A 10,873-nucleotide genomic window follows, 5' to 3' on the forward strand; every position below is an offset into this window, starting at 1 on the left:
TGTCCATATCTAATTTATGTTAATGTACCCACATGTACAAATGTCATTTAAAGTGGGTAGAACCTTTCTTTCTTTCTTTCTTCCTTCCTTTCTTCCTTCCTTCCTTCCTTCCTTCCTTCCTTCCTTCCTTCCTTCCTTTCTTTCTTGCTTGCTTGCTTGCTTGCTTGCTTGCTTTCTTGCTTGCTTGCTTTCTTGCTTGCTTGCTTGCTTGCTTTCTCTTTTTTTTTCTTTCTTTCTTTCTTTCTTTCTTTCTTTCTTTCTTTCTTTCTTTCTTTCTTTCTTTCTTTCTTGCTTGCTTGCTTTCTTGCTTGCTTGCTTGCTTGCTTGCTTACTTGCTTGCTTTCCTTCTTTCCTTCTTTCTTTCTTTCTTTCTTTCTTTCTTTCTTTCTTTCTTTCTTTCTTTCTTTCTTTCTTTCTTTCTTTCTTTCTTTCTTTCCTTCCTTCCTTCCTTTTTCCTTCTTTCTTTCTTTCTTTCTTTCTTTCTTTCTTTCTTTCTTTCTTTCTTTCTTTCTTTCTTTCTTTCTTTCTTTCTTTCTTTCCTCCTCCCTCCTCCTCCTCCTCCCTCCCTCCTCCTCCTCCTCTTCCTCCTCCTCCTCCTCCTCCCTCCTCCTCCTCCCTCCCTCCTCCTCCTCCTCTTCCTCCTCCTCCTCCTCCTCCTCCTCCCTCCTCCTCCTCCCTCCCTCCTCCTCCTCTTCCTCCTCCTCCTCCTCCTCCTCCTCCTCCTTCCTCCTTCTCCCTCCCTCCTCCTCCTCCTCCTCCTCCTCCTCCTCCCCCCTCCTCCCCCTCCCCATCCCCCTCCCCCTCCTCCCCCTCCCCCTCCTCCCCCTCCTCCCCCTCTTCCCCCTCCCCCTCCCCCTCCCCCTCCTCCTCCTCCTCCTCCTCCTCCTCCTCCTCCTCCTCCTCCTCCTCCTCCTCCTCCTCTTCTTCTTCTTCGCTTTAGGTTATTGGCATCAAATGCTCTTACTGTTCCTGTACAAACAAAGGATAAAAAAGTCTCTTCCCTTCTTGTTTTTTCTACTTCTTTGTAACTCTGTGTGTGTGTGTGTGTGTGTGTGTGTGTGTGTGCTTGAACTCAGTGCCTGGGTGCTGTTCCTTTTTCTCAAGTCACAACACCTCTTCCAGCTTTTTCTGGATAGTTTATTGGAGATAAGAGTCCCATGGACTTTCCTGCCCATGCTGTCTTCAGATCTCAGCCTTCTGAGTAGCTAGGATTACAAGTTTACACTTGTGAACCAGCTGTTCTTTGTAACTTTTGGTAAACCATATTGCCTACATCTGAGGCTGGTTTTGAATGGATATTTTAAGTGGCAGAGTCAGAAGTTCTATAACGTACAATGTTTTTCTTGTGTCACAGGGTTAAATAAATTAAGCAACAAATAATATTTTTTATTAATAGAAAATTTTTCCTTTTTGCTTCTTTGAAAGCAGATAATGGCTTAGAGAAAATTTCTAGACTTATATTTCTGCAAGTTGACATTCTGTTCCAGTTCAAGCTTTGTGCCAGAATGTCTCAGGATGAGCCGGAATGAAAGCTAGATATGTCGAACATGGCATTTTCTTTTCTTTGACTAGTCAGGTGTCAGGAACAGCATGAACTTTGGAAGTGATTCTGTTTTCTATCTCTGTATGTTTGGAAATCAATGCCAACGAAAGTGAGTCTTGGTTATGGAGCAATGAAGTTATATTGGACCAACACTCTACTCACATTCATGCTTATAGAATTACAGAATTTAAAATGCAAAGGATCTCAGATATGGTTATACATCAAACTTTTTAGGTCATAAAAGCAGATTTCCAGAGGTCAAGTGGAGCTTCAGTCACAGCAAGCTGCATGGTGTTTTTTTTCACCCCAGGGGCTAGTAAGGGATCAGATGAGTGCAAAGCGGATATCCTGTTCTGTGACCTAAGTTTAGGCCCTGTTCTTTCCCTGTTTGGTGTATCATTTCTTCATACTAGCTGCATCTCTTTTTTATTTTATTTTATTTTTTTTGTCAGTCGTGGGCCTGAACTTTGGGCCTGGGTGCTGTCTCTCAGCTCTTCAGCTCAAGGCGAGCACTCTACCACTTGAGCTACAGCACCACTTCCAGCTTTTTCAGCTTATGTGGTGCTGAAGAATGGAACCCAGGGCCTCATGCATGCAAGGCAAGGACTCTACTACTGAGCCACCTTTCCAGCCCCAAGCTGAATCTCTTGCCGCCCTCTATCTCAGTCTGTCCCTCAAGAGGAGTTTGTCATCAGTCCTTCCCTTCAGCCTTTCTTGGGCTTATTTGACATCACTAAAGGACTCACTTTCAATATTTACCATCAATTTACTTCTGTCTTTCCTTCGTTAGAAATATATTGAAAATGAAAACAAGAAGGACAATAGGAAAGAAATTGTTGTCATGACAATTCTTCATTTAAAGGAAACACATCATTTCTCCTCCCCCTGTTCCATCCATCTTAACAAACTCTCCACAAACTAGGACATTAGAACTCTGGCTTAGATTCTTCTCCACACAAAATATTTTAGTGCCTGCCCGTAGTCACTCTTTGCATAATCCAATGGGCACTTTGGCATTTTCTGAGTTGAATCTTTCTGTATGTTGACCTGTTTTGTAACTTCTTCCTTGTAATTGTTCTTTCTTTGATTTCTGTAACAAGATTGACTTTGTCATCATTTCTCTGTTCCTTGCTTATTTATGTTTCTGCTCCATAAGCATCTATCTGATGACTGCCATTTATTGGGATTTAGGATCAGTGAATGTCTAATCGCTTATATTTTGGAGCCAGGGCCCCTGTGTTCAAGTGCTGGCTGTCCTACTTGGGCTAGCTAGTTCATTTTTCAGTACCTCAGATTTGTATGTGAAAAATGATGATATTGCTAGTATTATTATCAAATGATGCTTTGTAAGTTAAAATAGATAATATACATAAGGCACTAAAATAGTTCCTAGCAAATGGTAAATGTGTTGTCTTTATTAATTTGGAGAAAGAGGAAGAGGAGGAGGAAGAAGACTTAAGTTAAGGACATTTGAATATCTGTTGTCTCCTCCTCCAAGTCTTGAATCAGACTCCATGTTAATTAAGAGGTAAAGGAAACATATCTCATAGATACTTTCCTTTCTCCTTCACTTATTGTGATATTCTGATATTAGGTTTAAGTACTTTATAATAACTCCTCTTCCAAATGTTTGTTTTAAATAAACTACAGAGTACATAGTCATTATGTTCATCTAGCTTAGAGTTTGTATCAACCCTACCCCAGCCATCTGCTTCTATCTTCCATTCAATTTTAAGCCCATATGCTCATATCTGGAACTTCTAGCATATATATATATATATATATATATATATATCACATATATAATATATATAAAATAAAACCTTAAAGGCAGTTGGCTAAACAATGACATTATGACTTTTTTCCACACAATCATCACCAGAAAAAGAATCTAGAGCATAAGTTCCTGGAGGTTCTGGGTTGGGAGAGTGATAGTGATAGTACACAGGTTGTAATTAATTGCAAATGCTTTGACTACCATCTGTGTGGCAGAAAGGAGAGTAACATTCTTTTTTTTTTTTTTTTTTTTCCAGTTTTGAGTCCTGAACTCTGGACCTGGGCGCTGTCCCTTACATCTTCAGCTTAAGGCTAGAGCTCTATCATTTGAGCCACAGCGCCACTTCCAGCTTTTTCTGCTTACGTGGTGCTGAGGAATAGAATCCAGGGCCTCATGCATTCAAGGCAAGCACTCTACCACTGAGCCACCATTCCAGCCCTGAGAATAATATTCTTATGGAATATATTTTTTATGGAGTAGGTGAGAAATGTTCATTGATGCATTTAAAACAAGGTCTGTTGTGATTTGTAAGAGCAGTGTCAGGGGTGGGAGTGAATAGAAAAGAGGAAATGTAACAAAATTTTGCTTTGAACTACATATACCTTTCTCAATGTTCACTACATTCACATAAAGGATTTGAATGTTTTTGAAATGACATTTTGGCCATTGTGGTACAATTCCTCACTACTCAGAGTGAAACTTGTGATTCCTGATTCTATAAGTGTTATATAAGCTGTGTCTTTGCTGACACAGAACAAAAATCCATCCTCAACCAACCCCTTTACTTTAAATCAAAGTTCAAGACATCCTTTTTACTTTACAATTTAGTTGTTAATAATCTTTTTGCCTCTATGTTCTCCTGACCTTCCAGCATGATCAAAGATATGTTTGCAGGATAATCATTCTCAGTGAGAGTAATTCATTTGTTCTCTCAGAAACCTAGTTCTTAAAAAAATTCACTTACTAATTATTACTGTCTATGGGTATAGAAAATACTTGGTCTATCTTTTTTGTTTACATGTTTAATGTCATTTATGTTTGTGTGTCCATTACTGTCTTCAAGGTGCATTTCACACCTATCATCTTGGTAAATCCTCCAAAAGGAAAAAGAAACACCTGTGCAATAAAGAGGGCGAATAGTCACTTCATCTTACAAATAAAGCACCAGAGTCTCGGAGGTATGAAACAAGTTACCAAAAACATGGGGTTGATCAATGGTGACAACATTTTGTTTTGGAGTCAGGTGAGTATCTTTGCACAGTTAATGATGAAAGGTTGGCCCTCACCTTTGTGGGTTTGATTCTCCTCATTTGATATTCACTGGACCTAGACAACCAAACAAACAAACATAAAAAAGTGAGCAAAAATCTCTCAGCATGTGAAATTTATATTAAATAACAGCTGGATACTATTTTAGAATCTCTTGAACACAGCCAGATTTGTCTTCATTATGCTTCTGTCTTGGTTCACCTGGGGATGACTCATTGACTCATGAATTAACTTCTCATGTTTCACAAGTATCTCACTCTGTGTGCGTGTGTGTGTAAGGTGCTGGAATTATTGCACATAATAGAAGGACATAAATCACACACACACACACACACACACACACACACACACGATCAAGATGCAGGGTACCAAAATCAAGTCCAATGACAACAGAGGATATGCCATAGAGGAAAGAACATACAAAGGAAACAACAACAACAAAAACTAAAATCACATGGTATATTTAAAAGAATAACAATAAAGACAGACCTCTTGTGTCCATATCTTGGGGTTCATTTCATTTAGCATCATCTCATATGGTCATTTGGTTTTTGAGCTTTTCAGTTCATCTGATAAGATTTTCCTATATGTATACCTAATTATTATGAACATATCTTGTTGTTATCCCTTTCCAAATTCTCACACATCCTTCGGCTACCCACCCCTTCCCTCACTCTTCTTAGTTTTGTAGGATGTACATTGGATTCTCGATGGCATTCTCCCCTCTTCTCTTCATTCGTCCATCTCTTTGCCCTGGACCTCACACAACTCCTTTCAGTATCTGCTTCCTCCTGTTTTATTTTACTGAACTTTGATTTTGCCTTTCTAAGGAATGAACCATTTGAGATCTCCCTTGAATAGACCATATTTCACTTCACTATTAGAGATCTCCCTCAAATGGACAATATTTTAGTCAATACACATCACTATTTACCATAGTCAAGGTAAGGAATCAGCCCAGATGCCTCTCAATGGACAAATGGATCAAGAGACTGTGATATTTGTATGTATGTATGTGTGTACACACACACACACACATATATATATATATATATATAATGGAATTTTACTCATCCATTAAAAGTGATATTGTACCATTTGTATGTTTTTAACATTTTGTGTTAAGTGAAGTAAGTCAGGCCCAGAGAGACAGAAGATGCATGTTTTTCTTTATATATGGAAACTAGATTTAGCTTATAAATGTCTAAGTAAATATGTGGGTGGCATGTAAGTGTATACAAATGTGGGTTGCTCTTTAATTCTGATAATTGTTATTTTGATGTGCAGAAACTAATTCAATGCAATCCTATTTGTCAATTCTTGCACTTATTTACAGGGCAATTGCAGTCTTATTAAAAATATAGAATTACCTATGCCAGTATTATCTAACGTTTTTCCTGTTTTCTGTAGTATTTTCAAAGTTTCAGTTGTCACACTAAGATCTTTGATCCATCTAAAGGTGATATGTAAGGTTTCAGTCCTCTGTATGCAGATGACCAGACCAGTTTCTCCAGCACCATTTGTTAAAAATACTGTCTTTGGATGTCATTTGACAACTTTGTCAAAGACTAGGGCTATAATTATGTGGGTTTATTTTTTGGGTCTTCTATTCCATTAGCCTTCATGTCTGTTTTAGAGCCAATATCATGCTAGTTTTTTTTTTTTTAATATGGCTCTGTAGTCTAGCTCTAAGTATAGTATTATGATAACTCACATTGCATTTTTAGGAGAATTACTTTTAGTATTTGGAGTTTCTATGCTTTCATATTAGTTTTAGAATTGCCTTTTTTCTATTTTTGCAAAGCACTACATTGGGACCTTGACAGGCATTGCATTAATTCTATAGATTACCTTTGGTAGTATATTATTTTTAAGATATTAATTCTTTTAATTCATGAACATGGAATTTTCCTCTATCTTCTGATGTATTCTTGGATTTGTTCACAATCACAAATGTGGTTGTTGTACAGAAACACTCATAAACTCTTGGTGAGAGTACAAATAAGTATAATCACTATAGAAATCAGTATAGAGGTTTTCAAAAAATCTAAAAATAGACACACCTATGGCTCTTTCATACCATTATTGAGAATTTATCTGAAGGAGTCTAAACTAATGAACAAGAAAGATTCCTGCATAGTCATGTTTATTGTATCTGAGGTGTCCAACAACTAATGAATGGATAAAGAAAATGTAGTATGTGAGATACACACATACACATATACATATGCATACACACACACACACACACACACACACACACACACACACACACATACACACACACCACAGAAGATTATTCAGCCATAAGGAACAATAAAATTATTTCATTTGCAAGAAAATGAAGGAACAAAAAATCATCATGTTGAGCAAGATATACCAAACTCAATGCCCAAATATCATATATTCATTAAGTTCTTGCCAGATAGCCTTCTACCTATTAAGTCCTGTTGGCAGCACTTTTCATCCTTTAATTTTACCAAATAAGTGGATATTAATGTATAACATTTTTTAGCACATTCACTTCCCTAGGGAGCAAACAAAACTTGCTGGGAGGTTGATACCTCTGTTCCCAGTCCATAAAATTTACCTTATGTCTTAATCCTGCTACATGCTTTATGGACTTTCAGTTCCTAGCAAGGTAGGGGGAAGGAAATGTCATAGGAATCCTTAGAGATTTTGGATGTCATAGATATGAGGCAAAAATCCTAAAAGAAAAAGACAGGAAGTGAACTTGGTCAAAATTCATTATATGCATGTATGGAAATATCGCAATGAACCCCCTTTTTGCAATCAATATATGCTGCCAAAGAAGTTCATCAAAGTCACAACCACAAATATATAAGAGGTTGGAAAGCAGTTAGACTAGATACTTTCCCTGGGAAGTTTTTTCCTCCTGGAAATTATAGCCAGAATACATATAATACAAATACATCTGTTGCCCCAGGTTATAGATTTATTAACATTGGCTTACTCTTAGTAGGTTAAAACAAGTATGGCAGCCTGACATAACTTGGCACAAACTCTGGAACTTTTGGTCCTTACCTGGTTTTTGTTGGGTTTTGCAGTGTCAGAATATAGAATGGACTTTCACAAGGCCTTGGGGTGATTCACTCAAACATGGGAAGGAGATGGCATGGTGAAACTGAAGGAACTCTTGTGCATGAGGCAGCCTTTGAGGTAAGAGAAAATCTTTCCTAAGATACTACTCTGCCTCTCCACACATTGCCAATAGTAGATATGGTTGCTTAGTCATAGCTACAGAAATTCCTCTAATTAAGGATTCACTTATGTTAACCAGAATCCTTTTTAAGATGCAATTACTTCAAGATGGCAATTGCTAATTCACAAGTTCATGCAAATTTTCTTAATCAGATTGCTTTCTCCTTAACACCTCGCTGAGACTCCTCTCTCGGCAGGAAATAGAAGGAGAATTTGGAATGTGTTGGTGTTGAGGGCTGAGCATGGGCAGAAATGAAAGGTAATTAAAAATACGTTTTTCCCCAATTACTGAAGTCCTTCATGCAGTTCAGCAGACCCAAGCTCTGCAGTCAAGTTACTTTTGCCAGGTATGTGATGTTGAGATATTGCTCCACTCTGGCATATATCAATAGTAGAAGGACAATATCAATGTTTACAATTGAAGATTTTGTTGGTATTGCTAATGGAGTTTATACATGCAAAGATTTTTGTAGCACAGGAAACAATATATATTAACCCCTTTGAAAAATTTAACAAATGAAAACTAAGAATTTCTTAAAGCTCTATAACATGTTTCCAGACCATTGTACCTTAAAATGGGCACTATTAAAATCTTGCCCTATTTTATATTTGACATAAAAATACACTTAGAAATCGAATGCCAGTAGTTCATGCCTATAATCATAGCTACTCAGGAGGCTGAGATCTGAGGATCAAAGTTCAAATACAACCTGGGCAAGAAAGTCCATAAGACTCCTATTTCTAGTAAATTACCAAAAAGTCCCAAAGTGTAGCTGTGGCTCGAGTGGTAGAGTGCTAAGCCGTGAGCAAAAAAGCTCAGGGGCTGTGCCCAGGCCACTAAACACATGTGCATTTCTACAATCACAGTAGAAGAGTTTCTGGCTAGGGATTCAGTAAAATAAAGATGTAGGAAGAAATGAATGAGGGTTCAGAAGGTGGAAATCTGAGAGAAATTGGGCTTCACTGCAGAGGAACAAGAATACTTACTCTTTAGGTATTAATAGTGGGTTAAGTAGGTTACAGGTGCATTTAAGGAGACCTGTTGGGAGGTTGATTGGAATAATCCAGGGTAAAAATGATAAAAGTCTGAAAGGCCTGGAGTATTTATATTAGAATAATTAGAGTGTTGTGGGTATGAGAGACAGAATATAGAAAATTTGACAAAATGTGCTGCCTAATCAGATAAGAAGCTGTTGGAATAAGAGAGAAGAGATAAAGATGCCTATTAGAATTCTAGAAATAACTGGTACAGTATTGTACTATTCGGAGAGAGAGAGAAAAAGAGAGAGATAGAGGAATTAAGTTAGCTTGGTTAAAATTTTATATGACAAAACAGTAACCATGATGATGATGGTGGTAATGACAATAGCAACGAAACCAACAGATAATAGCAACACAACAATTTTACCCTGATGTTCTGTTAAGCATGTTAGATGTGTTATGGCATTTAATCCACATAAGATTATTATCTGTAAAATGTAATGTATCCATTAGAACATGTAGCACGTGGGCTGAAAGGTGGTCCAGTGGTAGAGCGCTTGCCTTGCATGCCTGAGGCCCTGGGTTTGATTCCTCAACACCACATAAGCAGAAAAAAAGCTGGAAGTGGCGCTGTGGCTCAAGTGGTAGAGCACTAGCCTTGAGCTGAAGAGCTGAGGGACAGCACCCAGGCCCAGAGTTCAGGCCCACGGCCAGACCCCTCCACCCCAAAAAAAAGAAAATGTAGCACGTAGAATGTAATTCCTTTGAAATGTCGCACGTAGAATTTAATTCTTAATAAAAATCCAGGATTGAAATTTCAAATTTAATACTAAATTTTCCCAACCTTACCATTCTTTCTTCGTGTGTGAACATGCACACATGCATGTGTGTGCATGCATGCATATGTGTGTTTGTATATTTGTGTGTACCAGTGTTGGACTTGAATTCAGGGTCTTGTGCTTATGCTGGGCTTCTTGACTCAAGGCTGATGTTCTATACAAGTGCAACACCTTCACTTCTGCCTTTTTGCTAGATAATTGAAGATAATAGTCTCTTAGATTTGTCTTCCTGGACTGGCTTCAGATTGGAAGGCTTAGATTTTAGCCTCCTGAATGACTAGGATTACATGTGTGAGTCTCATGTAATTTTGAGGTGATATTTGTTCACCATTGAGCCTGATGGCTTCATAACTCAAGAATAACACCTTTGATGTTACCCTGAGGTTGTGCATGAGCTGTGTTCACTGTGTCCAGTACAAACATAGATTTTGATCTAGAAGTTAGGAATAAGACCAGGATTAGAGATTTGGAGGTGGTGGACACACACAGGAAAAAGTACAAATCCTTGTGGTGGCATAGTGTGTGGAATGAGAATATGCAAATAACCTGAAAATGAAACCATAGAAACCAATCTTCAAGGGATAAGGTAATGGAATAGGAAAAGCTGATAAAAAGATCAGAATGACAAGGATGAATTAGTATTAGGAAAATTTTTTTTGTTCTTAACATATTGTAAAGACACTGTAGAGAGGGGTTACAGTTACATGAGCAAGGTAATGAGTCCATTTCCTATTGAGCATTGTTACACCCTCCTTTGTTTTTCCCCTACCATCCCTTTCCTCCCCAACTCTTCCTACCCTTCCCCCCAAAGATGTAAAATTTGTTTTCAACATACTGTCTTGTACATCTCATTGTTACAATGGGTCATCCTGTATCCTTATTTCAGCATTTTGTTATTTTCCTTCCCCTCCTCAAATTAGAAAAATGTATATACAAGATGTAGGACACTGGAATCAAATACAGTGACAACAAGGATTGTCCCATGGGGGAAGAACATACAAAGAAACGAAAAAATCACATAGTACATTATAAATATATTGAAAAGAACAGCAACAAAGATAAAACCTCTTGTGTCCCTATATTGGGGTTCATTGTGCTTAGCATCAGATTATATGGTCATATGTACATAGCTTTTGACCTCTTCTGCTGGTCCTAGAGCTAGGAAAAATTTTTTTTTAACCAAGGTTAATGATGAAAATATTATTCAAGAAGAAGTGGTCAACAATGTCAAGCATGCTAGGT

General features: G+C 37.8%; 1 long non-coding RNA gene across 1 annotated transcript; it reads right to left on the reverse strand.

Annotated features, from left to right (window-relative positions):
* Window positions 1-4,356: 4,356 nt before the first annotated feature.
* On the reverse strand, window positions 4,357-7,752 carry LOC138819363 (uncharacterized). The gene is made up of 4 exons (XR_011369409.1): window positions 7,635-7,752; window positions 7,180-7,297; window positions 4,607-4,646; window positions 4,357-4,436 (listed from the first exon to the last, which is right to left on the reverse strand). It is a non-coding gene; the product is annotated as an uncharacterized lncRNA (long non-coding RNA).
* Between the last annotated feature and the right edge of the window lie 3,121 nt (window positions 7,753-10,873).

Source organism: Dipodomys merriami, unplaced genomic scaffold (genome assembly GCF_024711535.1).
Source record: "Dipodomys merriami isolate MVZ:Mamm:240054 unplaced genomic scaffold, mDipMer1.0.p SCAF_8, whole genome shotgun sequence".
Classification (NCBI taxonomy): domain Eukaryota; kingdom Metazoa; phylum Chordata; class Mammalia; order Rodentia; family Heteromyidae; genus Dipodomys; species Dipodomys merriami.